The 27,039-nt window shown below is 41.2% G+C and overlaps 2 long non-coding RNA genes across 2 annotated transcripts in view; both read right to left on the bottom strand.

The window, feature by feature from the left end:
• LOC147001723 (uncharacterized) overlaps nucleotides 1-27,039 on the bottom strand; it is a 227,414-nt gene that overhangs the window by 124,366 nt on the left and 76,009 nt on the right. The window lies entirely within an intron of this gene.
• The window catches only part of LOC147001725 (uncharacterized), a 35,341-nt gene that overhangs the window by 7,140 nt on the left and 1,162 nt on the right, over nucleotides 1-27,039 (bottom strand). The window lies entirely within an intron of this gene.

Genomic DNA, 27,039 nt, shown 5'->3' with positions numbered 1-27,039 from the left:
AACAGTGGAATCTACTGACATTTAGGTGACATACTGTGACCCACTGTAGCCTGAGAATCCATAGTATAAACAAGGGGAAATAAGGGATGTAAAAATATCTAAAGCATAGCTGAAACCAAAGTTTGGTGGTGGACACCAGAGGGAAGGAACACTCTGCCAGGAAATACTGGCAAGTTTCTGGAAACAAACCTTCACCAGACTACCTGACTGGCATACACACTACTTTCTAAGTTGCTCATAACAAGGTATGGTAAAACTGGACTTAACAGCATGGCTCAATTCCTCCAAGCAATATGTCAGCTTAATAGTAAAATACATGTAAAGACAGATACTTCTGTTAGAAGTGGGAACATATGAGGGGCCAAACAGTGGTCAATTGTGGGAAACTGACTTCACTGATGTGTGTCCTGATGAGGGAGAGTAAGAGTCCATGCTTTTTTTTTTTTTTTTTTTTTTTTTTTTTTTTTTTTTTACTGAAACCTTCTATGCGTTTATCCACTAGTCTGAAACTTCTAAAAGAGTAGCTGAAAAGCTCGTCAAGGCACTTGACCAACAATTATAACACACCCTTTGAACTGTGGCAAACTATAGCAGAGCATTCATAGCCAAAAGCTGTCAATAAACAGTGAATGATTTAGGAATAGATGGGAATCTTCATGGTACGTGCAGACCTCAGAGTTCTAGTCTCATGAAAGTAAAGAAGAGTTCTTAACGGAAACACTACAAATCTCTCTGAAGAGTTCAGGGAAAGGTGGCTGAGCCTCCTTCTTACTTTGGGCCTATTGTACCCAAAACAGGGAGGAATTCATCCCTATACTATTTTATTGGAATGCCTGCCCCATAGCTTTCTAGGCTCAGATATCATCAGCAAGCCAAAATATAACTATTTCTTTTTCATTAGCCATGTTCTCCGTTTCTCCATAAAGGCTCTTCATACGACTGCCAGAGAAACAGAGTAGACTTTTGACTGCCCAACCATCTCCCCAGACACCTTTGGGCCTTGTTGTAGTGATATTCCATAAGCAAAGGTGGTAGCCAAAGACAACACAATCAATGTGGAAAGCTTTTGCATGATTTCTACACTCTTACACCTGTGAGGTTAGGTGGCATTTTACCATGCACTCAGCACACACAGGTCAAGAAGGCAGAAGGTACTGATGTCAATGCCAAAAGGAGCCCCTTCTGAAATTATGAATCCATTAAAATGGAGGTTTCACTGGACCCAAGGCCTTTCATCCCCTATCCATCCAATTGAGTCTTAGGTATCTCATGAATACAGGATCATATTCCAACCCCCAACAGTCTCAGGCCTAGAACTGGGAACTTAAAAAGGTAGAAACTGGAGAAGTGAGAGCTAATGGGACTATGAGGAAGAAATTCAATGTCCCTGTAGGCCTTTGTTCACAGATATCTATTTTGTCTGGTTGTTTTGGAGATAGAGAGAATGTGGGATTTTAGCTTTTGAAGAAGAGACATAAACTTTACAATTTGATGTTGCCCCTGTACCTGACTTCTTCTATTGCCAAGTACAAGGGAGTTTTCATTGCAAAGAAATGGGGTTGTAAATCAGAGATTTTGTGAAAACCCATGGCTAACTACATTGAAACAATGTCTCCTCTCAAGGCAGTTGCACACTAAAATATATAACCCAACTCCTGTACAAGTAAAGGGGCAGGAGTAGTTTTTTGGCCTCTGGGAAACAGAGACACATGGGTAAATCAACCGTTTGTTACATGAATGGACCCCAGAAGTAGATTTATATTGGAGAAGAATCTCCCTCATAAAAGGATCCTAACAAAGATGAGCGACCCATGCCATGGCACTAACAAACTCTCCCCATTCAAAGCACTGGACTTGTAGTGAAGCAGAGAGAAATCTCTAGCTTTGGAAGGAGAAGTTGCCAAGAGGTATGCACAGGGGCAAAAGAGAGACTCCAGGAAAAAGCACCTCAGAAACTGGTCAAGATGGGGCAAGCTGGTAAACCAGTAGGCCATGGAAGTTCCAGATGACATCATCAGTAGTCACTTCCCTGGACAATCTCTTTTATCCAAGAGAACCCTAGAATCTTCTGTGATGTCACCACTGTTGTGGTAACCAGAGCAGCTTGTGGGGTATTCCTTCAGATCCTCATGGGTTCCCAAGGAGGCATGTTGTCCATGCTCCTCAGGGTATTTGGGAGAGAGAATACAATACACACAGACACCAGACCAAGGCAGTCCGGACGCCCGTCATGGTGGGAAAGGGCAAGAAACAACTGGTCATGGAGAAGGCACAGTGAGTCCTGGGCAAGGTTTGGGGAGCTACCTGGAGGATGTGGGCTTCAGCTGGTCCTTCCAGGAATAGGGATTATGATCTGGATCCTTCAGATTCCTCAATGGTAGAACCAGAGTCAAGAGTGTCTGATGATTAATTTTACAGACAGCCTGGTATTGACAAGCCTGCAGTTGCTTTGCTGGGAGATCTTAATTTCCCCCTGAATGGAAAATTACGCAAAGAGCAAACTATGTGAGAATAGAAAAGTGTTGTTCTAAGGATAGAGTATTCATGTACTTCATCTTAATATAGTTTCCTCTAGGTTACATGAGCATGTGATTCCAAGAACAGAGAGGGCTATTCCCCTGCCTATGAATCAACGTCTCAGACACTTTGGTATTGAACACATATGATGTGGACTGATTCACAGTCTGGGGTTCCTATAGTAGTGTATGAGCTCTCATCATGCATTTAAAGAAGACTAGAAAAGTTTTGGCTAGTGTGCTAAGAGGTACGGATTTTGTTGTCAGATATGAGCTGACAATGCCCTCCATTTATTCTTGCCTGGCACAGCTTATGCATTTCAGGGCTAGGGTGATTACAATAGGAAGTCAGGCATATGTTAATGATGGTGGTTGTGAACAGGGACCTAGCTGAGGAGCCCAGCTTGAAGATACCTATTATGCACTATAAGGGATTCTCGGTGTCTCTACATTTTCCCCTTTCTCAGTCTTCTGTGTGGGACAAAGCATGGTTTCCCTTTCCCTGTCCTATTATCTCTACAAGGTTACTAGTGTTTTTCTACCTACAGGGTCTGTTGGGGAGCCATCACCCCAACCCCCGACCATCAATGAGCAGGAGAAGAGATGCGAGAGTTTGGAGAAGCTCAAAAGAGAGCTCCAGAACATAAAAAATGCCAGAGACGAACTTCAGGGAATCCTGGCCAACTACACTAACAAGGATTTAAATGACAGGTAGTCTTTATGCCCAGATCTCTGCTGACTATCTTGGTCCATCCCTGTTAAGCCCAGATTCCCTCATACCACAGGTGGCTACAACTCCAGGCTGTCTGCATATCCAAATCAATTTTGCTGATTGGATTGTCGACACAGAACTTCAAGTTCAGATAGGAGTGATATGGGGTCACAGACATTTTGATTCCTCCAAAAGTTATTCAGAGCCTGTGGCATGAATCACAGTCTGGGGATGAAGGTAGTAATGTGTGAGCTCTCATCCTGCCATTTAAGAAGCTTACACAGGTGTTGGTTTGTGGGAGTTGCTAGGTAATGTTTGTTTATAGCCAATCCTTTCCATAATTGACCAGGCAGTAATTTGGGAACAATTGGTCCTCTCAACAGCTGGAGAGGCCTGGCCCACATACTGCCTCTCAGTCAGTATGACTGGGTTAGCTGCAGTTCATAATGGCTTTTCTCAAATTTTGTTCATTATACTCTCAGATAAAGCCAAATCAATTTATTTATTTGGCATTCTGATTGAGTGTAAGTGTGTGTGTGTGTGTGTGTGTGTGTGTGTGTGTGTGTGTATGTGTGTAAAAGAGAGAGAGAGAGACAGAGACACAGACTCAGAGAGATACTGGGTGCATGTGAGCTTGTGTGTGTGTTTGTGGATGTGTGTGTTCCTGTGTGTGTGTGTGTTCCTGTGTGTGCAGCTTAAGATCTAGAGAGTCTGTTTCATGTGATATATCCTTAGGTTTTGCCTGACTCCATTTCCAGGCAATAGCAGTGAGGAAGCCAGGGATGTTCATTTTGAGTAGCAGAGGACTTGACCTCTGTGCTCACCATGGATGCACATTGGAATCTCCTGGTTTGTTATAAAGACTTTTCCCTGTAGATATGATTATGTCCTTTGGGAATTTATATAGCAATAGAGCCAAGGATTGACTATTCCATGTCGAAACTAGGAGGAGAATCATACAGATTTGGCGTGGACCCAGGCCTTTGACACAGATTCCTGGAAAGTTCTGGGAGAGTCAGTCTATTCTTTCAAACCCCTTCAGGGAGCTGAAGCAGATCAGCACCCTGCCTTTTCTTCCCTGGGCTTACTGGCCCAAGGTGAAGAGTAATAAGTTTAATAAGCACCAAGTTGAACAGGTAACAAGGAGCTAGGTCCAGTGGCATATATGTGGTGGGGAAGTGCATGATTCACCTTGAATTGAAATGATCCTTGTATCCTTAGTTCACGGGACAATTTGTTGCTTGGGCCATGCCCTCCCACAGGATCAACTTTGAGACATATATGCTTGAGATGCAACATGACCAGGTGATGAATGACCTGAAGAGAATGCCCAGGGACATCAGTGAGGCCTTATCCAAGTGCAAGGAGTTGACTAAAGAAAATCAGTTCTACTGGTGAGTGACTAACAGGGTCATGACCTCAGAACTAGGCCCAGGATATGTCTGACAATCCTTGTCTTTGAACTAACGTGGGGGCTTAGGTCCTATACTCTTAGTCTCTAAAGAGGAAGCCTGCCTCCTTCAAACAAGGCACTAAGATTTTAACATCTTAGACTCATTTTGACCAAGGGTGAAGAGTCTGGGAGCCCCTCAAGCCACTGTCCTTTCCAACTAAGTATCCTCAAGATCGAAATGTTTCCACCATGATGGAGATATCAATCAATCTTGGGCCTCGTGGGCTCTGAAAGTAGATTCATAGATGGGGTTTCCAGGAGAAACATAGAAAGATAGTGTGATGCTAGGGTCTCTTCACTCCTAGAGAATTTTTCCCTATACCTATAGGTGGTTTTTTAATTCCACAGACTCATAAGCACATATAGACCCCATGTTCTTTCTGAGAGATACATGAGTCCCTGTTGGTGTCAGGGTTTTCAAAAGAACCTTGGGTCTTCTGGAAAGTGGCAGTCCTCTGGATTTGATCTCCCTCTATGGCCAATCTGGATACTTGTCTGGGGCTGTCTGGGGATCAGGGCCCATGATAAAGGAATGGTGCTTGGAGGAATGGGAGGAAGATGGATGGATGCTGCCTGTAATCACCATGTTTTGTTTATGGTTCAGCTTCAGGAACTGCCACCTCCTGATTGAATCTAAGCTCATCCAGCACAAAGTCAGGATGTTGAGGAGTGAGAACAGACAGCTGCTAAGGGATCAGACTGCATTGGCAGAATACAACATAGAAATAAAAATACTATGTAAAGAAGGCAGCCAGAAGATCAAAGACCACTATACTAAGCAGCAGCAGGTAGGATGAATGAAGCATCATGGGCAGAATGCCCTAATGTGTAATCATAAAGACAGTCAAGCCTATGTAACCATCCTGCACCTTATCCAGGCTCTCTCCTATGTCTCATCCAGTTTTACACTTCTGTGATCATTTCCAAGACTTTCTGTGGAGTTACCCTCTTTTGAAGAAATTGGATTTCAGCCATGCCCTCTCATCCCAATACCAGTCGGCCACCTCTAGCTTGCCACTCTAGGCAGAGGAGATCCTGGACCCCTGAATGCAACATATTTAGGCTCTATGGTATGGAGAGGTGCCTCAGGATGCCACTTCCTGAATTATCTAGGAACCAGGCCCTCTGTTCTGCTCTATGGCAACTCATCCAGAGGGGTTTGAGCCTGTCCTCTCCTAGGACAGAAGGGCAGGTTCCAATTTTATTGTGTATGTATATGTGTGTGCATGTGTCTCATGGCTTGGCTGAAAAGATGCAGCGTCCTTTACATGTCTCTGAGATGAAGTACTCGTACAGGATGGCAGTATCTAAGGAGCCATACACATAGCAGGGCTATTGGTTTTTTTTTTTTTTTTTTCCTTCATGAGTATCCACTTTAGAGTTCAATGCTTACCCTTGGGAAGAATTCCATGAAATACACTCTTGCTGATTACAGTATCCTTTCAGTGTGCATGAATTTCCTGTGAGATTGTTTCTCTGGGGATTCCCAGATATAGGGGTTCACAAGGAGAGCCAAGGAAGGATTCAGCACTCCAGAAATAATAAGAGCCTTCACTTCAAAGTTTGCTAGGCTCCCTAGATTGCCTCTGTTCAATAATAGATTCAGACCCTGATACACACTTATTTTTCAATATAAAAAATATTTAGACTATTGGAGAAATGTGGTGTTTTACTTTAACTCCAGCACAGTGTGTAGTTCACAATTCAGTGTCAAGCAATATTTTACATTTGAAAAAAACATCCAGGCCCAGGTGCTCTCTGACCCTTCTCCTATGGAGATACAGGAAAGATCTCAGATGAAAGGTCATACTGGATTATCCTGATGAGTAAAGCTGATGTTTCCTGGATCGCTGACATGGCAAGATCTCACCAGGCTTTTTCCTCTTCCTCCCATAGGTCTGAAATATTCTGCAGAAGCTCAAACAGATCAGAGACCAGGTCAAGATCTTGCTCCGACACAACTGTTCACCAGGAGCACTGGATGTACAAAGCAAATTAACCACCATTGCATCTAATCCTTGTAACCATGGCAATCTTGGGCTGCATTTTCTTCTATTTTGGTTTGCTATGGGTAATGAGGCCTTTATTTTGTCTAGCCTCTGGTCCAGCAAGACTGCCTGTTTGGAAGGCTTCAGAGAAGTACTGAGATACATCAAGATCTGCTGGGCATACAGCAGGACTCTGAAAATGCCAATTTTGGCCGGTCCTGTTGGGTCATCAAGAATTATTTCATAGTGATCAGTCAAGTGAATTTGAAAAACTTTGAGGTATCATCTGTAACATCTCTCATGTTAGCCTTGAAGGACTAATCCATCAGCAGAACACCCACCCCAATGAGGCACGCCTATATTCATCTTCAACAGATTATTACCATCAGTGCTTTGCACTATTTCACCAAGGCCAGCAACAGGCTGTGGGTCTGTGCTGAACATCTGCAGCAAGAGAATGATGCTTAGCTTAATTATTTTGTTTGGTTTTTGGTTAGAGTTTTGATTTCTTTGGGTCTTTGTTTTTCCTGTGTTTTCATTTGAAGTTTCATTATATATTCATTATCTTTTTGTTACTATAACTAATTTGTATTTTTTGCTAAGTTTATATCTTTTATAAACTGACTCCCCACGTTAAGATGTTATTGAATAAAATTAGTGTATTGTTATGGATAAAACATCATCTCTAATTATTTCTATTATAAGGACATTCTGCATTTATGTGTGGTTCATACATAGTCCTGTAACACTAGAAGTTTCAGGCAGGAATGGGACTCTTCAAGTATCATGTTGTTTAGGCTTCATAAGTAGTGCCCAGCCAGCCAGAGCTCCACAGAAAATTGAGCTTTTGATGTGGATAATGTGTCAAACTATGTGGATCCCAATGTCAGGATGGAAAAAGTATCCATGCTCTATCTCTATAGTCAAAAATTTAGCTACAGTCATAATGTACTCTCCTGCGGATGACCACGTCGGACAAACAAATTAGAAACACAACAGTATTTCTCTAATACATCCCAGGAAACAAAAATATTCACACTGAGTAATTAAAATCTTCTGAATTATAAATGAAGTGATTGGGATTAAAATGACCTTCAAAGGTCATTTCATAATTGAAGGTTTGATACCTACTTCATAGAACTGTTTTACAAAGGAGTAGTAGATATGGACTTGCTGGAGGAGTTGTGACAATGGAGGTAAGCATTGAGGTTTCAAAAGCTCATGCCAATCCCTGCCTCTGTCTTTGTCCCTGTCTTTGTCACTATCTCTCTGTCTCTGCTGATCTCACTATGTTTCTCTCTCTTTTTCTCTATATCTCAGTCTACAATGTCTCTGTCTCTGCCTCAGTCTTTCTGTTTGTCTGTCAATCTGTATCTATCTATCTCTTTCCTCTGCCTCCTCTATATGTATCAGATGCAAGTTCATCTACTCCTCTATTTTTATGATGCCTGTATGCATGCCTGCCTGCCTACTGCCTCGTTCCCCACCTTGACAATCCTGGATCACCCTTTTATATTGTTGGCCAACCCCAATTGAATATTTTCTTTATACGTTATCCTGGTCAAGATGTGTCCTAGCAATAAAACAGTGAATAAGAAAGCAAAAGAAACTCTTAATCAATGCAAAGATGAGCTACAGGATGTGAGAGAATCTTCACCAAGTGTACATATGACAGAGAGTTCATTTCTAGACAATCGGATGGTGTTTAAAACCAAACACCAGGAAACCTGCCTGTTAAATATTAAAACATTATAAATTTAAACATTTCAAAATGTTCTATGGCTGTACATGGTAGTGCACACCTGTAATCCCAGCAGTCAGAATGCAGAGGCAAGAAGAACTGCATGAGCCTCTGGACAGCCTGGTCTATGTACTAGATTCTGGGACAGCAGGGTTAACTAGAGAATCCCAGTCTCAAACACACTCCCTTCTGATGTTCTGTCGAACCGAACAGAATCTTCAAGGAAGAGAAAGAAATGGATCATAGATATGTATTTAAATATTTAATATCCTTCCTCATAGGAAAATGCAAATTAAAATAGTTTTAACCTTGTATCTTACTGCAGTCAGAATGGCTATTACCAGTAGACTAAGGACCACAACTGTTGGCATGAGTGTGGGGTAAGAGAACATATATTCACCTGTACAGTCATTATGAAAAACAGGAGAAATGTTCTGCAAAACATTGCTAGAGATAGATCTTCTATATGAACCAGCTGTACTATTTGTGGTGGTGTGAATGAGAAGAACCCTTATAGGCTCATAGATTTGAATACTTGGTCAACAGGGTATAGCACTATTTGATCGAATTTGGAGCTGTGGCCTTCTGTGGGGGTGGGCTTTAAAGTTTCAAAAGCCCAGCTCAGGGCCAGTATCCCTGCTTCCTGCAGATCCAGATCCAGAACTCTCAGCTACTTCTCCAACACCATGTCTGCCTGTGCATGATTCTGTCAAGACAAAAATGTACTAAAATTCTGAAAAGACCCCCATTTAAATGCTCTCGTTAAAAAGACCTATCATGGTCCTGTTGTCTCTTTCTAGCAAGTGAACACAGACTCAGACACTATTCCAGGGCATATAGCCAAAGGCATTATCCTAAGACAGAGACCTGGGTGTGCTCATGTTCCTTACTGATTTATTCACAATAGGCAGGACATCAAAACAACCCAGACGTAAATATAACTGATGCAAGGATAATGAATATATGGTTCATATACACAATGGTAATGAACTGTGACAATATAAATGACATTTACAGGTTAATGGATGGAGACATGAATAATCTTTCTGAGTGATATAACCCAGACCCAAAAAGACAAATACCACATGATGTGTCTTATGTTGATGGTAACTTTGAATGTCTAGAGATGTGTATTTAAACTGCAGTATCCATAGAAAGTAATGCACTAGTGTTGGGTTATAGGAGGATATTGAAAGAAAATAATAGAACACATAATTTGTGAAGGAGAAAAAAGGAAAACAGTAGGACAGAGTGAGGTAAGTATCTTGGGAGATTGCAGAGGAGTGTGGTGGCTTGAATATGCTTGATCATGGGAGTGGTACCTTTAGGAGTTGTGGCCTTGTTAGAAACAGTGTTTCAGTGTGGAGGGTGGGCTTTGAGACCCTCCTACTAAACACCAGTTAGACAGTCTTCTTGGTGCCTTAGGAATAAGATATAGAGCTCTTAGCTTCTTCTCCAAAGTAATGTCTGTCTAGATGCTGCCATGCTTCCTGCCTTGAAATCAATGGACTGAGCCTCTGAACCTATAATCCAGTCCCAATGAAAAGTGGCCTTGGTCCTGGTGTCTCCTCACATCAATAAAACTCAAAGACCTGGGACAGTAGACCACCATGTCAGGAATTTGGTAAGGTTGAGTGGGTTGGAAGTCCCAGACCCACAGTAGATGGCAAAAGTGTCACCTGCTTCCTACCAGGCCTCTTTCATGGGACCAAAACCTCTATATAGGAACATGGCCTGTGGTCATTTAGAACAGAATAGGGTTCCCCCTACTAATGAGGTACCTAGAAGATGGTAGGGTTCAGTCAATAAGCTTCCCTTCCCGGACATTCCTTCCTCAGAAGGTACTTAACTTCTAGTCTAACCTCAAGACCTGTTATGCTTTCATTTCCATGAAAAACAATCAATAAACAGTTTAGAACCAAGGACTGTCTCTCTCATCAAATCAACTGTGGGTTATACGAAGAAAAAGCCTTTGCCTACAGAGCCATGCCATCTAAGTCTCCAACAGAAGGCCCCTTAATTCTCCTGGACTAGTCACTTCTGAGCTAATACAGAATTCCCCATTCCCTGTTTTCAGGGCTAGTTCTCAGCCTGCTGGCCTCCTCCATGCTCAGCTCCTCTGTGACTTCTAGCAGTACCTGCATATCCAAGATTCTGAGAACCCCTTGGCCTGGTCTCCTTGCAGGCCAGCAGGCTCTAAGCTGCTATAAACTCCCTGCAACTCAGCACTGTCTGGATGTCCAGGATTTCCTGGGTCCATGTCCCCAGACTCCTTAACATAGGCCCATGGAATTCAGAACCTCCATTCTCTACTCTTGCCTGTGGTTTTCAATGTCAAATGGACTCCAAGGTGTCAGGGAACCCCAGCTTCTATCTCCTATGCCCAAGGCTACATTCTTCCACACCTTAAGTAGTGTAATTGCATTTCAATCCAGGTCAATACCAGACAGTGGGCTTAGGATACATACAATCTACGATGTCTGCATTTGGTCTGCCCAGTTGGTTTCCCACACCTAAAATCTGGCTAAAATCTGGCAACTGATATTCTAATTTCAGCTTCTCTAAGTGGGCTAAACTGGAGAGGGAGCCCAGGGCCTCAGGCACAACAAGCAGCAAACACTACAGGACAATACACTACACTTCACCACAGCACACCGCACCACACCACACTACAGTATACTATACTAGATAACCCCAGTCTTCCTTTTTCTCTGAGATCAACTTTGGCTCTCCACTGTGGGAACATGTCTTCTTTATATATCTGCACTGAATACAGGAAAATATGTTTTAACCAAGATCACTTTGGTGTTTGTCTAGCTAGTTTGTTGGCAATGTTAAAGATTTTCAATTGACATGCAACTTTATCCTATGTGAAGATTCAATATAAGAACACAATGTACAACTATCAAATCATTTATTATTTCTTTTCATTGGGAGCTTTCAACTCCCATTTTCATTTTGACCTAATGTTTTCTTGTTGGTTGGTATTGTGGTAGAAGCTGTTCCACACTCTTTAATTTTCTTCTCCTAGGTATAATGACCATTGCCATACAACCCTGAAAATATTCATCTCATCAGATAGCTTTAACGTGGCTAAATACTCTTTTGCAAACAAATTATGGATTATGGAGAATCTGGGGGTTGGGTTTTAAAATACTTTCACCAAAATAGTCAGAATATAAAACCTCTTACCTAGTTTCTGGTTTATTTCGAAGGAACAGCTCACCTGTAGTATAGAAATGTTTTTCTTAAACAAGGACTTGCTGTAACCAAGTTTGGGAGGGTTAGCTTTAATTGTCAGTTGGAAACAACCTGGAGTCAATCTCAGAGGAGAGTCTCAACACGGGATATTTCCCTGGGTGGCCTGTGGACATATCTTTGGGGTTAGTTCTCCTAGTCAAATTAATTGATATCAAAAACCACAGCCCGAGTTAGGGAAGCAGAAACCGGCCTGAGTAGGGCCACAGGCCTCATCTGGCCGGATCGGCGCCAGGGTAGCTGGAGCGCAGGGTTGCCTGACACCTGCCAGCTACCCACAACCCCCGCCGCAGGATTTTGGGACTGCTGGTGAGTGGAACACAGCTTCTGCTCCAGTCCAATCACGCGGGACCTGAGACTGCTCTGGTTGGGGAGAGAGAAATCCGGCCTACATAGGGCCACAAGCCTCTTCCGGTCAGAAAAGCACTGGGGCAGCTGGGGCGCAGGGTCGGCTCACACTCGCCAGCTACCCACAACACCCACCACAAGATCTTAAGACTTCTGGTGAGTGGAACACAGCTTCTGCTCCAATCCAATTGCACGCGGGACCAGAGACTGCATTAGTTAGGGAAGCAGAAAACCGGCCTGAGTAGGACCACAAGCCTCTTTCGGCCGGACCAGCACCGGGATAGCTAGAGCGCAGGGTCGGCTGACACCCGCCAGCTACCCACGACCCCCGCCACAGGATTTTGAGACTGCTGGTGAGTGGAACACAGCTTCTGCTCCAATCTTTAAACAGTGACAATGACAACAACTAACCCCAGAGATTACCAGATGGCGAAAGGTAAACGTAATAATCTTACTAACAGAAACCAAGACAACTCACCATCATCAGAACCCAGCACTCCCACTTCGCCCAGTCCAGGGCACCCCAACACACCGGAAAAGCTAGACACGGATCTAAAAGCATATCTCATGGTGATGGTAGAGGACTTCAAGAAGGACTTTAATAACACACTTAAAGAAATACAAAGGAACACTGGTAAAAAGGTAGAAGACAGTAAAGAGGAAGCACAAAAATCCCTTAAAGAATTGCAGGAGAACACTGCTAAAGAGTTACAAATCCTTAAAGAAAAACAGGATAACATAATCAAACGGGTAGAAGTCCTTACAGAAAAACAGGAAAACACATCCAAACAGATGATGGAAATGAACAAAACCATACTAGACCTAAAAAGGGAAGTAGACACAATAAAGAAAACCCAAAATGAGGCAACACTGGAGATAGAAACCCTAGGAAAGAAATCTGGAACCATAGATACGAGCATCAGCAACAGAATACAAGAGATGGAAGAGAGAATCTCAGGTGCAGAAGATTCCATAGAGAACATCGGCACAACAATCAAGGAAAATGTAAAATGCAAAAAGATCCTAACTCAAAACATCCAAGAAATACAGGACACAATGAGAAGACCAAACCTACGGATAATATGAGTGGATGAGAATGAAGATTTTCAACTCAAACGACCAGCAAACATCTTCAACAAAATTATAGAAGAAAACTTCCCAAATCTAAAGAAAGAGATGCCCATGAACATACAAGAAGCCTACAGAACTCCAAATAGACTGGACCAGAAAAGAAATACCTCCCGAAACATAATAATCAGAACAACAAATGCTCTAAATAAAGATAGAATACTAAAAGCAGTAAGAGAAAAAGGCCAAGTAACATATAAAGGCAAGCCTATCAGAATTACACCAGATTTTTCACCAGAGACTATGAAAGCCAGAAGATCCTGGACGGATGTTATACAGACACTAAAAGAACACAAATTCCAGCCCAAGCTACTATACCCAGCCAAACTCTCAATTAACATAGATGGAGAAACCAAAGTATTCCACGACAAAACCAAATTCACACATTATCTCTCCACAAATCCAGCCCTTCAAAGGATAATAACAGATAAAAACCAATACAAGGACAGGAACCACTCCCTAGAAACAACAAGAAGCTAATCCCTCAACAAACCTAAAAGAAGACAGCCACAAGAACAAAATGCCAACTTTAACAACAAAAATAACAGGAAACAACAATTACTTTTCCTTAATATCTCTTAATATCAATGGACTCAACTCCCTGATAAAAAGACATAGACTAACAAACTGGCTACACAAACAAGACCCAACATTTTGCTGCTTACAGGAAACTCATCTCAGAGAAAAGGATAGACACTACCTCAGAATGAAAGGCTAGAAAACAATTTTCCAAGCAAATGGCATGAAGAAACAAGCTGGAGTAGCCATTCTAATATCTGATAAGATTGACTTCCAAACCAAAGTCATTAAAAAAGACAGGGAGGGACACTTCATACTCATCAAAGGTAAAATCCTCCAAGAGGAACTATCAATCTTGAATATCTATGCTCCAAATACAAAGGCAGCCACATTCATTAAAGAAACTTTAGTAAATCTCAAAGCACACATTGCACCTCATACAATAATAGTGGGAGACTTCAACACACCACTTTCACCAATGGACAGATCATGGAAACAGAAACTAAACAGGGACACAGAGAAACTAAGAGAAATTATGAATCAAATGGATCTGGCAGATATCTACAGAACATTCTATCCTAAAACAAAAGGATATACCTTCTTCTCAGCACCTCATGGTACCTTCTCCAAAATTGACCACATAATTGGTCACAAAACAGGCCTCAACAGATACAAAAATATTGAAATTGTCCCATGCATCCTATCAGATCACCATGGACTAAGGCTGATCTTCAATAACAAAATAAATAATAGAAAGCCAACCTTCACGTGGAAACTGAACAACACTCTTCTCAATGATACCTTGGTCAAGGAAGGAATAAAGAAAGAAATTAAGGACTTTTTGGAGTTCAATGAAAATGAAGCCACAACATACCCAAACTTATGGGACGCAATGAAAGCATTTCTAAGAGGAAAACTCATAGCTCTGAGTGCCTCCAAAAGGAAACTAGAGAGAGCACACATTAGCAGCTTGACAACACACCTAAAAGCACTAGAACAAAAGGAAGCAAATTCACCCAAGAGGAGTAGACTGCAGGAAATAATCAAACTCAGGGGTGAAATCAACCAAGTGGAAACAAGAAAAACTATTCAAAGAATCAACCAATCAAGGAGCTGGTTCTTTGAGAAAATCAACAAGATAGATAAACCCTTAGCCAGACTCACTAGAGGGCACAGGGAAAGCATCCTAATTAACAAAATCAGAAATGAAAAAGGAGACATAACAACAGATCCTGAAGACATCCAAAACACCATCAGATCCTTCTACCAAAGGCTATACTCAACAAAACTGGAGAACCTGGATGAAATGGAGAAGTTCCTAGACAGATACCAGGTACCAAAGTTGAATCAAGATCAGGTCAATGATCTAAACAGCCCTATATCCCCCAAAGAAATAGAAGCAGTCATTAATAGTCTCCCAACTAAAAAAAGCCCAGGACCAGATGGGTTTAGTGCAGAGTTCTATCAGACCTTCAAAGAAGATCTAATCCCAGTTCTTCACAAACTATTCCACAAAATAGAAACAGAAGGTACTCTACCCAACTCATTCTATGAAGCCACAATTACTCTGATACCTAAACCACAAAAAGACCCAACAAAGATAGAAAACTTCAGACCAATATCCCTTATGAATATTGATGCAAAAATCCTCAATAAAGTTCTTGCTAACCGAATCCAAGAACACATCAAAACAATCATCCATCCTGACCAAGTAGGTTTCATCCCAGGGATGCAGGGATGGTTCAATATACGGAAACCCATCAACGTAATCCAGTATATAAACAAACTCAAAGACAAAAACCACATGGTCATCTCGTTAGATGCGGAAAAAGCATTTGACAAGATCCAACACCCATTCATGATAAAAGTCTTGGAAAGATCAGGAATTCAAGGCCCATACCTAAACATGATAAAAGCAATCTACAGCAAACCAGTAGCCAACATCAAAGTAAATGGTCAGAAGCTTGAAACAATCCCTCTAAAATCAGGGACTAGACAAGGCTGTCCACTTTCTCCATACCTATTCAACATTGTACTTGAAGTCCTAGCCAGAGCAATTCGACAACAAAAGGAGATCAAAGGGATACAAATTGGAAAAGATGAAGTCAAAATATCACTTTTTGCAGATGATATGATAGTATATATAAGTGACCCTAAAAATTCCACCAGAGAACTCCTAAGCCTGATAAACAGCTTCGGTGAAGTAGCTGGATATAAAATTAACTCACACAAATCAATGGCCTTTCTCTACACAAAGAATAAACAGGCTGAGAAAGAAATTAGGGAAACAACACCCTTCTCAATAGTCACAAATAATATAAAATATCTTGGCGTGACTCTAACTAAGGAAGTGAAAGATCTGTATAATAAAAACTTCAAGTCTCTGAAGAAAGAAATTATAGAAGATCTCAGAAGATGGAAAGATCTCCCATGCTCATGGATTGGCAGGATCAACATTGTAAAAATGGCTATCTTGCCAAAAGCAATCTACAGATTCAATGCAATCCCCATCAAAATTCCAAATCAATTCTTCAACGAATTAGAAAGTGCAATCTGCAAATTCATCTGGAATAACAAAAAACCTAGGATAGCAAAAACTCTTCTCAAGGATAAAAGAACCTCTGGTGGAATCACCATGCCGGACCTAAAGCTCTACTACAGAGCAATTGTGATAAAAACTGCATGGTACTGGTATAGTGACAGACAAATAGACCAATGGAATAGAATTGAAGACCCAGAAATGAACCCACACACCTATGGTCACTTGATCTTCGACAAGGGAGCTAAAAACATCCAGTGGAAGAAAGACAGCATTTTCAACAAATGGTGCTGGCACAACTGGTTGTTAACATGTAGAAGAATGCGAATCGATCCATTCCTATCTCCTTGTACTAAGGTCAAGTCTAAGTGGATCAAGGAACTTCACATAAAACCAGAGACACTGAAACTTATAGAGGAGAAAGTGGGGAAAAGCCTTGAAGATATGGGCACAGGGGAAAAATTCCTGAATAGAACAGTAATGGCTTGTGCTGTAAGATCGAGAATTGACAAGTGGGACCTCATGAAACTACAAAGCTTCTGCAAGGCTAAAGACACCATTAATAAGACAAAAAAACCACCAACAGATTGGGAAAGGATCTTCACCTACCCTAAATCAGATAAGGGACTAATATCCAATATATATAAAGAACTGAAGAAAGTGGACTCCAGAAAGTCAAATAACCCCATTAAAAAATGGGGCTCAGAACTGAACAAAGAATTCTCTCCTGAGGAATACCGAATGGCAGAGAAACACCTGAAAAAATGTTCAACATCCTTAATCATTAGGGAAATGCAAATCAAAACAACCCTGAGATTCCACCTCACACCAGTCAGAATGGCTAAGATCAAAAATTCAGGTGACAGCAGATGCTTGCGAGGATGTGGAGAAAGAGGAACACTCCTCCATTGTTGGTGGGATTGCAAGCTTGTACAACCACTCTGGAAATCAGTCTGGCTGTTCCTCAGAAAATTGGACATAGTACTAAGAGGATCCAGCAATACCTCTCCTGGGCATATATCCAGAAGATGTCCCAACCGGTAAAAAGGACACATGCTCCACTATGTTCATAGCAGCCCTATTTATAATAGCCAGAAGCTGGAAAGAACCCAGATGTCCCTCAACAGAGGAATGGATACAGAAATTATGGTATATTTACACAATGGAGTACTACTCAGCTATTAAAAAGAATGAATTTATGAAATTCCTAGCCAAATGGATGGACCTGGAGGGCATCATCTTGAGTGAAATAACACAATCACAAAAGAACTCACACAATATGTATTCACTGATAATTGGATATTAGCCCAAAACTTAGGATACCCAAGATATAAGATACAATTTGCTAAACGCATGAAACTCAAGAAGAATGAAGACCAAAGTGTGGACACTGTGCACCTTCTTAGAATTGGGAACAAAACACCCAGGGAAGGAGTTACAGAGACAAAGTTCGTAGCTGTGATGAAAGGATGGACCATCTAGAGACTGCTGTATCCAGGGATCCATCCCATAATCAGCTTCTAAACGCTGACACCATTGCATACACTAGCAAGATTTTGCTGAAAGGACCCAAATATAGCTGTCTCTTGTGAGATGATGCCGGGGCCTAGCAAACACAGGAGTGGATGTTCACAGTCAGCTATTGGATGTATCACAGGGCTCCCAATGGAGAAGCTAGAGAAAGTACCCAAGGAGCTAAAGGGATCTGCAACCCTATTGTTGGAACAACATGATGTACTAACCAGAACCCCGGAGCTCTTGTCTCTAGCTGCATATGTATCGAAAGATGGCCTAGTCGGCCATCAGTGGAAAGAGAGGCCCATTGGACTTGCAAACTTTATATGCCCCAATATAGGTTAATGCCAGGGCCAAAAGAATGGGAATGGGTGGGTAGGGAAGTGGGGGGCGCTATGGGGGACTTTTGGGATAGCATTGGAAATGTAATTGAGGAAAATATGTAATAAAAATATTAAAAATCAAAAAAAAACCCACAGCCCACTCTCAGAGGCAATATTCCCTAGACAAGGAAGAGGCCCCGAATGCATAAAGGTGGAGAATTGAGCTGAACACAAGTAAGCACTCAAGCGAGCTAGTGAGCATATCTGTGTTCATTTGTCTCTGCATTGGAAGGTCAGAGTGATGTGACCAGTACTCTCAAGCACCAGCTGTCACGACTTCCTGCAATGCTGGGCAGTCACATGAAACTGTAAGCTAAACAAATTGTTTCTCTCCTAAGATGCTTTTTCTGAAGCGTCTTTTCATTTGCCCACCCTGTCAGATCTTCTCATTTGGAGGCTTGGAACTCTTTTTACTTTATTTCTCCATCAAATGCAATATGTTTCTGGGAACTGAACTTTCCCTTCTACAATGTTAAGTACTAGAATTAATTTCTTTGTTCTTATTGTAATTTGACATTTGTTATCTAACAATCCCCATCTCCTTCCTTCTACTCAGGTCTCTACAAGAACTATCTCATCTACTCTATTTCTATAGAAGAGGTAATCCCTTGGTAGCTGAGATTGCAACTCCCAGTCCACCATCACCCTCCTAAAATCTGCCAACTGATATTCTAACTTCAGCTTCTCTAAGTGGGCTAAACTGGAGAGGGAGCCCAGGTCCTCATGTATACCAAGCAGCAAACACTACATGAGTGTACACTACACTTCACCACAACACACCGCCCCTCACCACACTACAGTATACTACACTAGAGAACCCCAGTCCTCCTGTTTCTCTGAGATCAACTTTCTTTCTTAGCACTTGCTCAGCCTTCCTGCATGGATTATCTGCTCAAACAAGGTGAATGTAATAAAACAAAGGGAACATTTTCTACTTTCATAATCCACATTAAAATTTGCTGTGAACTCTCTGCAGTTCATGACCACCAGGAACACCTGGCCTCCATTCTCCCCATTGCCACTTACTGGGTTCCTTCTCCATTTTTTCTGTTCTCTTTTCTAATCTGAGGATACAGCCTTGGATACTCATTTTTTGGGTACTTTGTCCTTTCCTTCAGACCTCTGTATTTGCTGTTTCTCCCCTTAGGACTCTGTGTATCAGGCTGAGTACTTATAGATCTGTTTCTAACTCTGCATCAGCCGATACCCACAAGAGCTTCTGGCCCTCAGACAGGTGGTTCTCCAAAGCTTTAGATAAGAGGTGTGACTCTGAATAACACCCTGACTCCTGCAGACGGATGGCTGCTGAACAAACTCCATGACTAGTTGTACCAGGAGGGTTTTGGGACTCCTCCAAGTCTGGCTGCACTGCAGCTTCTCCTACAATTCAATGGGGATGCCTTACATGTTAAGAGGATCAGTCAAGTACTAACAAGGTGGCCATATGGACGCATCCAGAAAGGCATGGTACAGGAGAAGCTGTAATTCCTACTTGTTCATGTGAAGGCTGCTAATAGAACATTAATGTCCAGGCAGCTAGGGTGAGGGTCTTGACCACACCCTATACTCCAACTTGGCCACACCTTCTTATATTGCCACTCAGTGGGCTGAGCATATAAAAACCATAACAAATATTGATGCAAAAATACTCAATAACTTCTTGGAAACTGAATCTAATAACACATGCAAATGATCATTCACCATGATCCAATAGGCATCATGCATAGGATGTAAGAATGATTCAATGTTTTGGAATTCATCAAAGTAATATACTATGTAATAAATTTAAGAAAGTATTACTTGATCATCCCTTTAGATGCTGTATCATCCCACAGATGCAGGAATGATTCAATATATGGAAATCCATCAATGTAATCGCTATATAAAATAACTTAAAATATATTGGATAATCTCATCAGATGCTGAAAAAGTGTTTGACAAAATACAATACAAATTCAAGTTCAATGCACTGGAGGGATCAGAAATCACGGTCTATATCTGAATATAATAAGAGCAACATAGAGCAATCCAGTTGCCAACATCAAAATATATGGATAAAAATTTGAAGCCGTCCCCTTAAAATCAGAGACAAGGAAAGACTTCCCCCTTTTCCTCTATGTATTCAACATAGTTCTTGACATTTTACCCAGAGAAATCAGGCAAAAAAAGCAGATCAAAGTGATACAAATTGGGAGGGAGGAATTCAAGACACTACAATTTGAGGAGTATGGGATATTACACATAAGTGAGCCCCCAAAAATCCAGGAGAGAACTCCTACAGATGATAAACCACTTCAGCAAAGTCAATGGATATAAAATTAACTCAAAAAATCCAGGAACTTTCCTCTACTCAAAGGGTAATTAGGTTGAAGAAGAAATTTTAAAAAACAACATACTTCACAATAGTCACAAACAATATCTTGGTATGACTCTAACAAATCAAGGGAAAGATCTGAATGACAAGAACATTAAGTCTCTGAACAAAGAAATCAAAGAAGACCATAGAATATGGAAAGATCTCCCATGGTCATTAATGAGAAGGATTAATATAGTAAAAAAAGGTCCATCTCGCCAAAATAATCTACGGATTCAATGCAATTCCCATCACAATTCTAACTCATTTCCTCACAGAGATAGAAAAAGTAATTCTCAAATTTATCTGGAATAACAGAAACCACAGTATAGCAAAAACTATTCTTAACAATAAAAGAATGGCTGGGGAAATCACCATCCCTGATGTCAAAATATACCACAGGGCAATAGTGATAAAAATGGCATGGTACTGGTATAGACAGACAAGTAGACCGATGGAATGGAATTGAAGACCTAGAAATGGACCTACACTCATATGGTACTTGATCTTTGTCAAAGGAGCCAAAACCATCCAGTGGATAAAAGACAGCATTTTCAACAATTGGTGCTTGTTCAACTGGCAGTATGCATATAGAAGAATGCAAATTGATCTATTCTTATCTCCTTGTACAAAGCTCAAGTCCAAGTCACTCAAGGACCTCCACATAAAACAAGATACACTGGATCTAATACAAGAGAGAGCAGTAGAGAACCTCAAACATATTGGCAAAGGGGAAATGTTGCTGTACAGGACACCAATGGCTCATGCTGTAAGATAAAAAACACTGTCAAATGGGACCCCATAAAATTGAAAAGCTTTGTAAGGCAAAGGATGCTGTCTAAAGGACAAAATTGCACACACATATTGGGAAAACATCTGTACCAACCCTACGTCTGATAGAGGGCTAATATCCAAAAAATACCAAGAACTCAAGAAGTTACACTCCAGAGATCTTAATAACCCTATTAAAGAATGGGGTACAGAGCTAAACAGAAAATTCTCAACTGATGAATCTTGAATGGTTGAGATGTACTTAAAGAAATGTTCAATATCTTTAGTCATCAGGGAAATGCAAATCAAAATGACCCTAAAATTCCACTTCACAGCACTCAGATGGGCAAAGAACAAAAGTCAGCTGACAGGGGATTCTGGCAAGAATGTGAAAAAAGAAGAACATTCCTCCATTCCTGCTGGGACAGCAAGTTGGAAAAACCACTTTGGAGATCAATCTGGCAATTTCTGAGAAAGTTGGAAATAGTTCTAACACAAATACAGTTATACCACCATAGTACATACACCCAAAAGATTCTCCAATATATTAAAAGAACACATGCACCACTACTTTCATAGCAACCTTATAAGACCAGATGCGAAAACAACCCAGATGTCCCTCAACAGAGGAATGGATACAGAAAATATGGTACATTGTACAGAAGTACTACTCAGCTTTAAAAACATTACTTCATGAAAGTCAAAGGCCAATGTTTGGAAGTTGAAATATCATCCTGAGTGTGGTATCCTAGTCACAAAAGGATATAGATGGTATGTAGTTATTGATAAGTGGAAATTGTTCAAAAAATGCATGGAATCCTCACGATACAACTAACAGACTATGGGAAACCGAAGAAGAAGGAAGATAACACCAAAGTGTGAATGCTACAGTTCTACTCAGAAGGGGGAAGAAAAGAATGTTTGGAAGTAGGAGGAGAGAAGGATCTGGGAGGGAGAGAAGAGTAGGAGGTAAAGGGGGTTCTGGTTCAGACATGGGAGGAGACCGGGAAGAAATACAGAGTGAAAGTCATTTGAAAGGAGGTCTGTAGCCACTGGGGAGGGGGAACTGTGTGTAACCACTATAAAGTCTCAGATGCCAGGGACCCAAGAGATTCCCAGAACCCAACATGAAGGACATTAGCCGAATACCAAACAAAGAAGAAGTAGGAACTATACAGACCATATTTATTGGATAAGCATGGAAACCTTCGAAGGATGTAGCCACCCAACCATCTCAAAATTATTAATCCAGAATTCCTTCTCTCAAAAGTAAATGCAGGGATAAAGAGAGGAGCAGAGCTTGAAGGAAAGGCCATCTAGAGACTGCCCCAACTTGGGATCCATTCCATCTGGAGACACCAAACCCAGTCACTGTTGCTGATGTCAAGAAATCTGATGCTGTCAGGAGCCTGGCAAGTTTCTCTCTCTCTCTTCTCTCTCTCCTTTTTTTTTCCCCCCACAGGTGCAGGAACATTTTTGTTGCTTTTCCCTAAACACAGTGTAACATTGATAGATAACATTTGTATCAAGTTAGGATTATGGGTAATCAGGAGACGATTCAGTATATCAGTATGTAGCAATGGTCCTCAACCTTCCTAATGCTGCAGCAAATCTTTTATGTACTCTTATGTTTTGGTGATACTCCTGCCCCCATACCATGTAATTATTGAAATGCTACTTCATAACTGCAACTTTGGTATTTGGTCTCTCTTGAAATGCTATGCATGCAGCCAAACATGAGACCGAGCAAGGGGACCCAGATTGTGAAGTTAGGACAAGGACTGAAGGAACAGAAGGGGATTGCAACTCCATAAGGAGAACAACAAATTCAACCAAACAGAGCCTCGCAAAACTCACATGCACTAAACCACTAAGCACATAGTACATGAGGGGATATCCAGAGTTCCAGATGGATACGTAGCAGAAGAATGCCTTATCTGGCATCAATGGGAGGGAATGCCCTTGGTCCTGTACAGGCATGATGATCCAGGGTTGGGCAATGCTAGGGCACTGAGGCAGGAGTGTGCGGAGGAGGGGGTATAGGAGCACCCTCATACATAAAGGCAACGCTAGAAGTGGAGGGGATGGGGTTTTTGGAGGGGGAACTGAGAAGGAGGATAACATTTGGAATGGAAATACATAAGAAAATCAATAAAGAAAAAGTAAAAATAAAGTTATAAAAATCAAAAATGGGGCAACCCTGGAGAAGGACAACCTACAAAAGAGACCAGGATCTACAGATACAAGCCTCACCAAAAGAACTTAGAAAAGAGAATTACAGGCAAAGGAAATACCATAAATGATATTACAAAGTCACTCAAAGAAAATGCAAAGAGTAAAAAACTCCTAACTCAAAACATCTAGCAAATACAGGACACAATAAAAAGAACAAAACTAAGAATAATAGAAAAAGAAGTGGGTGAGACTTAACAATTCAAAGACCCAGAAAACATCTTCAACAATATCATTTTTAAAAGTCCTTAACCTAAAGACAGAGATGGCCTTAAGTTTACAAGAAACCTACAACACACCAAATCGATTTGACCAATACAAAAAATCATCCTGTCACATATTAAACAAAAGTATGAATGTACAGAATAAAAAAAGAAAATATTACAAGCTCTAAGGGAAAAAAAAGTCAAATAACATACAAAGGAAGACCTATGAGAATTACATCAGACTTGTCACCAGAAATGATAATATCTAGAAGATCTTGGACAAATGTCTTGCAAACTCTAAGAGAATACAAATGCCAGCCCTGGCTACTATACCCAGAAAACTCTTTATGACCATAGGTGGAGAAACTAAGATATTCTGCAACAAAAACAAATTTAAACAATATCTTTCCACTAATCCAGCACTACAGAGGATACTAGAAGCAAAATTCAAACAGAATAAGTGTAAACATACCCAAGAAAACACAACAAATGAATAATCTCACAAGAGACCCAAAGAAAAGGAAAAGCATGTTGTCACCATTCCCTGCCCTATTATCTCTATGAGTTTAATAGTGTTTATCAACCTACATGGTCTGTTGGAAAGGCATCACCCCAACCCTCCACCACCAATAAGCAGGATCAGAGAATCAAGAGGATGGAGAAGCTCAAAGGGATCAAAAATGAGAGAGACGAACTCCAGGGAATCCTAGCCAATTACACTAACAAGGATTTGAACAACAGGTAGTCATTATGCCCAGTTCTTTGCTGACTGTCTTGGGCCCTCTCTGTTAACCTCAGTTTCCCTCATATCACAGGAGGCTAAAACACCAGGCTGTCCACACATCCAAATTCATTTTGCTGAATGGATTTTCGACACAGAACTTCAAGTTCAGATAGGAGTGAAATGGGACTCAGGCAATTTGATTTCTCCAAAGGTAAATCAGAGCCTGTGGTATGAATTACAGTCTGGGCTTTAGGGTTGTAGTGTGTAAGCCCTAATCCTGCAATGTAAGAAACCTATACAGGTATAAGTTTTGGGGAGATGCAAAGTACACTGTGTTTATGGCCAATCATGTTTGCAGTTGACCTGGAAATAATTTGTGTTCAACTGGTAATGTCAACAGCTGGAGGGGCCTGGTCCCACATACTATCTCTCAGTATAACTGGATTGGCCATAGTTCATCACTGCTTTTATCACATTCTATTCACTATACTATCAGATAATGTGTGTTCATTTGGCATTCTGATTGTGTTTGATTATGGGGGGGTGTCAGTGTGTGTGTGTGTGTGTGTGTGTGTGTCTGTGTGTATGTGTTCCACTTAAGAGCTGGAGTGTCTGTGTGGTATGCTGGGGCCTGAGATTTTGCTTGACACAGTTTCCAGCCAAAAATAGTGAAGACAGAGGGAGCCTCACTTTGAGCAGCACAGCATATGAGCTCTGTGCTCACCTTAGGTGCACACTGGAAATGTAGCATCCTGTAGATACTGATTATGTCCTTTGGGAGTTTATGTAGCAATAGAAGCAAGGATTGACAATTCCTTGTCTACAAACTGATATGTAGGTGGACCCAGGACTACAGCACAGGTTCCTGGAAAGTTCTTGGAGTGCTAGTCTATTCTTTCATGCCCCTTCGGGGAGATAAAGTAGGTCAAATCCCTGCCTTTACTTCCCTGCCTCTACTGACCCCAGGCAAAGAGTAATAAGTTTAATAAGCTCCAAGTGGAACTGGTAACATGGAGCAATGTCGTGGTATATATGTGTTGGGGTAGTCCATGATTCAGCTTGAATTAACATGATCCTTGTATCCATAGTTCATGGGATTATTTGCTCCTTGGGCCATGCCCTCCCACAGAATCAAAATTAGGACATTCATGCTCAACATGCAACATGAACAGGTGATGACTGACCTGGAGAGAATGCCTCAGGACATTAGTGAAGCCTTGTACAAGTACAAGGAGTTGACTAAAGAAAATCAATTCTACTGGTGAGTGACTAACAGGATCATTATCCATGTACTAGGCACAGGATATGTCTGCCCATCCTTGTCTTTGAACCAAAGTAGGGGCTCAGTTTATATACTGTTTGCCTCAAAACCAGAAGATCTCAGAAAATGGAAAGATCTCCCATGCTCATGGATTTGCAGGATCAACACTGTAAAAATGGCTATCTTGCCAAAAGCAATCTACAGATTCAATGCAATCCCCATCAAAATTCCAACTCAATTCTTCAACCAATTAGAAAGAGCAATCTGCAAATTCATCTGGAATAACAAAAAACCTAGGATAGCAAAAACTCTTCTCAAGGATAAAAGAACCTCTGGTGGAATCTCCATGCCTGACATAAAGCTTTACTACAGAGCAATTGTGATAAAAACTGCATGGTACTGGTATAGTGACAGACAAGTAGTCCAATGGAATAAAATTGAAGACCCAGAAATGAACCCACACACCTCTGGTCACTTGATCTTTGACAAGGGAGCTAAAACCATCCAGTGGAAGAAAGACAGCATTTTCAACAAATTATGCTGGCACAACTGGTTGTTATCATGTAGAAGAATGTGAATTGATCCATTTCTATCTCCTTGTACTAAGGTCAGATCTAAGTGGATCAAGGAACTCCACATAAAACCAGAAACACTGAAACTTATAGAGAAGAAAGTGGGGAAATGCCTTGAAGATATGGGCACAGGGGAAAAATTCCTGAATAGAACAGCAATGGCTTTTGCTGTAAGATTGTGAATTGACAAATGGAACCTCATGAAACTTTAAGCTTCTGCAAGGCAAAAGACACCGCCAATAAGACAAAATGCCACCAACAGATTGGGAAAGGATCTTTACCTCTCCTAAATCAGATAGGGGACTAATATCCAATATATATAAAGAACTCAAGATGGTGGACTCCAGAAAATCAAATAACCCCATTAAAAAATGGGGCTCAGAACCAAACAAAGAATTCTCACCTGAGGAATACTGAATGGCAGAGAAGCACCTTAAAAAATGGTCATTTGCTTCTTAGGGGTCACGTGAGACAGGCAGGACAAAATTTACAAATATTAGATCCCAGTGGAATTGCCAAATGAATGGTTATCATTGCCTTTGGGGGGGGGGATTTTATGTTTTCTCTCCCCTTTCCCTGCATTACAAGATGGTCTCTTCAACCTGCCTAGATCTTGACTCACACTGAAAGAGCCTGAGCAGGTACTTGTCAGTCCTGTTTTCTGTCAGTGTTGCTCGAGTTCTTTCCTAGAGCTTATATTCTGGAGCTGACTGGATCAACAGGGATGTGAAATAGGCTTCTCTCAGGCTGAGTGTCAGTGTGAAAGATGTGAGTCTTCAAAAATGAAATTTCACTAATGCTCTCAACCTAGTCTAAGAGT

This window comes from Mus caroli, unplaced genomic scaffold (genome assembly GCF_978045245.1).
Source record: "Mus caroli unplaced genomic scaffold, Mus_caroli_1 scaffold_12, whole genome shotgun sequence".
NCBI classification, from domain to species: Eukaryota; Metazoa; Chordata; class Mammalia; order Rodentia; family Muridae; genus Mus; species Mus caroli.
The sequence above is the reverse complement of the archived record's forward strand: the minus strand, read 5'-3'. Positions and strand labels throughout refer to the sequence as shown.